The following is a 3,782-nucleotide window of genomic DNA, read 5'->3' on the forward strand; positions in this document are numbered from 1 at the left end:
AGGTAGAAGGTTACTGTATTGCATTCTTATATACTATCCTAGCAGTATAGCCAAGCCCGGACTGGCCAACCGGCCCACCAGCCCGCGGGCCTTTGTAGACATATATTAATTTATTCAAAAAAGAATTGGTCCAGAATAGTATGCGGTCTACTGTCACATTTCTACTATGGCTTGCGGTCTACCGAGGGATGCGGTCTACCTGTGCGACTAAACAACACGTTAATCTTTTCTCAGAAGGGTTTGCACACAATAATTAAAGGGAAACAACCGTTTTTAGGCAAAATGTTTATTGCTAAGTAGTAATAAACATTTTCAGGAATATATAGGGTGTCCCGAAAAGATTGGTCATAAATTATACCACACATTCTGGTGTCAAAAATAAGTTGATTGAACCTAACTTGCCTTAGTACAAATATACACATAAAAAAAGTTACAGCCCTTTGAAGTTACAAAATGAAAATCGTTTTATTTTCATATATCGAAAATTCTTCGAGATTTTTTATTGAGAATGGACATGTGGCATACATATGGCAGCAACATCTTAAAAAAATTGAAGTGAAATTTGTGCACCCCATATTCTATAGGGGTTTTGTTCCCTTTAACACCCCCCCAAACTTTTGTGTAAGCTCTAATTAAATTATTATTGTTATTGTGGCATCATTAGTTAAACACAATGTTTTTAAAACATTTTTGCCTCATAGTACTTTTTCGATAAGCCAGTGTTTATCGAGATATTTTAAATACTTGTCGAATCCACCACATATTTGTATATGGGTAAGTACGATTATAGAAACCTGTTAATAATCTGAAAATTTATTTATAATTTATATTTTTAGGTATATTTTGAAAAAGAAGTCACATTACGATAAAAGGTTACTTATCAAAAGAAGACTAAGAGGCAAAACAGTTTTAAAACACTGTGTTTGTTTAACTAATGGTACCGCAATAATAGTTTAATTGGAACGTACACAAACATTTGGGGGAATTAAAGGAACAGAACCCCCATACAATTTTTATGTAAAAATATTAAAAAAGAAGGCGCATCTCGATAAAAACTGGCTTATCGAAAAAATACTAAGAGGCAAAAAAGTTTTAAAAACGTAGGTGTTTAACTAATGGTACCACAATAATAGGGAGTTTTTGTGCACACAAATACGTAAACGTAACGCATCTTTTTGACATATACGCTTGCGCATTAATGGTTGAACTCCCGTATCGCGCTACGTATTACCTAAGGTTACGGGCTGGTACGTTAGGTTCATACGCATCCCTATCGAGCCGAAAGTCACCGAATGCACACAGGATCTTGCCCGATTACCTACCAAATGAACATTTCATCAGCGTACTACTCGTTTCTAAATTTAAGGTTATATTGGTTATTGGTTTAGTCTATTTGAGTAAAATTATTCTGTGTTTGTAATTGGAAATTGGAACTTCATAATAGATTTAAAATTTTATTGTTTTTAAGTTGTCTATTAATAAAGCAAAACAAACAAATCTTGTATTAATTTAAGAAATACAGTGATCACCACAATTAATAACTAGATAAACAAATGACCTAGTTTCAGTAAAATTTTCAAATAAATATTACCACACTATTTACATTATACCTACTGGAATTCTGATGTAGGTATACAATAATTTACAACTAAAAAGTAGGTATAAACAAAAATAAAAAATTTTAACCTAAGGAAAAATAATATTTTTATATTTAAATAGAAGCAATTAAAACCATACAATTTCATCATTCATTTATCTTTTTTTACATTTGTATATTAATTGTATATTGTGTGAACATTGTTTTATTTTTTTAATGTCAACGGAATTTAAAAATGACTTTACGATTTGCTTTACGTTACGTTAAGGCAGTTACAAAAACTACCTATTTTAACATTCATCCTCTACGACACGTTAGTTGCTTTACGTATACGGAGATGCGTACGTTACGTAGCAACAAAAACTCCCTAATGAATTAATTGGAACGTACACAAAAGTTTGGGGGGTTTAAGGAAACAAAACCCCCATAAAATTTTTATTGGGGAGGACAAATTTCACTATAATTTTGTTTTAAGATGTTCCTGCCATAAGAATGATAACATGTCCATTTTCAATAAAATATCTCTAATAGTTTTTGATATATTGAAAAAAAAATCGTTTTTTATTTTGTAACTTCAAAGGGCTGTAACTTTTTTATGAGCACATTATTTGTACTAAGGTAAGTTAGGTTCAAACGAACTATTTTTGACCCCAGAATGTCTGGTATAATTTATGACCAATCTTTTCGGGACACATTGTATAATAAACTTTTTTCTTTTCCATTATATAAATAACACCATAATCTTTTTCCAAAACGGTTTGTGCAGATATCAACCCTTCTTTTCTAATAAGATGTTGTGGTAGATTTACAAAATTAGTTAAGTCTTGACTGTCAACAACACAATATCTGGAACGAGAATGTTGCTTAAAGACTTCTACAGAAGCGTGATTTTATCAGAAGAGTGTGCTGTGATGTTTCTCCAACAACACGGACTTCTTGGCGAAGCAGATAATGCTCAACCTTGCCACAATTAGGGCATGGAATGACATACCCCAAGAACTGGGTAGACTACTGCAAGGGAAAAAGTACTGCAAATTAGAAGCGAGCTCACCGAGATGCACGAACACATGTGCCATGTAGCAGAAAACACGAAGAGATCGAGATGGAAAACTGATGCCAGTTTAGCGTTGTCCTCGCAAGGGCTGCCAAGTAACACGGACCGTGCGTCAGAGTAATGATGTTTTTCACTACACCGATCTCAGTAATAAGATCAATTCGAAGCTGTCCCTATAAAATATTTTGGAAATAGTGTTTTTCTTGGTGGAAGATATTCCATTAGCCACAACAGTTCATCTAAAGAGAAAGTCAGCGGATACGGAAACCGACTGGTACAACATGTGCCAAGAAGTTTGTAAAGCCGAGAAAAGACCCGATGATAGGAACAAACGAAAGACCCAATTAAATTTATGAGGCGAGATTAGCTGGTTGCTGAAAATACAACCGAGGACGCTAGCTGGAAGAAGAAGGTGCTGCAGAATCGGAGGACTTCGATGCTGAAGTGGGATACCAACGGAATCACCGAGCACAGATCGACTGCCCTTGGGTGTTCGGGGATCTGGGGCTTGTAGACAATTTTAAAAATGTCTAGATTTTGGGATGTCAGGTCGGGGGATTGTGCTGGTCAAGGTAACACAAGGTTGGTAAGCCAGTATATCACTGGGCGTGCGACATGTGTAACGTATCATTCATGAGGTGGAAGTTTTGACCAACCGAATCAGCAAATTGTAGAATGGTATCGAGGTACTACTGAGCTGTAAGAAAGTCGTTTGAAAAGCTAGGTGCGTTCTGCTACCGACCGAACATTATTCCACTCCATACCATTACTGTACCACCTCTGTGGTACCCAATTTTGATATTCTTGACATCACTCTAATCTTGCAGCGTGATTGCCTCTAGAGGTAGATAGACATCTCAATGGATTCCGATCGTGGAGATTGGTTTCATGGAGACCATTTCCTACAGTATCACAGCCTATGGTTACCCATCGTGCCCTCTAGAAGTCGATAACCAATACAGGTGCTGTAATTGTTGGTTGTCTTCTAGCGGTTAACACCAAAAATCAGCTTTGAGCTGCAGTTGTGGCGGGGTCTAGGAAAGTTGTTCGAGAACACTTCATCGGCGAAAAATTAGTCGACAACATTTTAGTCGACAAACAGTTGGTCGAGTGCACAATTCATCGAATGTA

This window comes from Diabrotica virgifera, chromosome 9, assembly GCF_917563875.1.
Source record: "Diabrotica virgifera virgifera chromosome 9, PGI_DIABVI_V3a".
Classification (NCBI taxonomy): Eukaryota; Metazoa; Arthropoda; class Insecta; order Coleoptera; family Chrysomelidae; genus Diabrotica; species Diabrotica virgifera.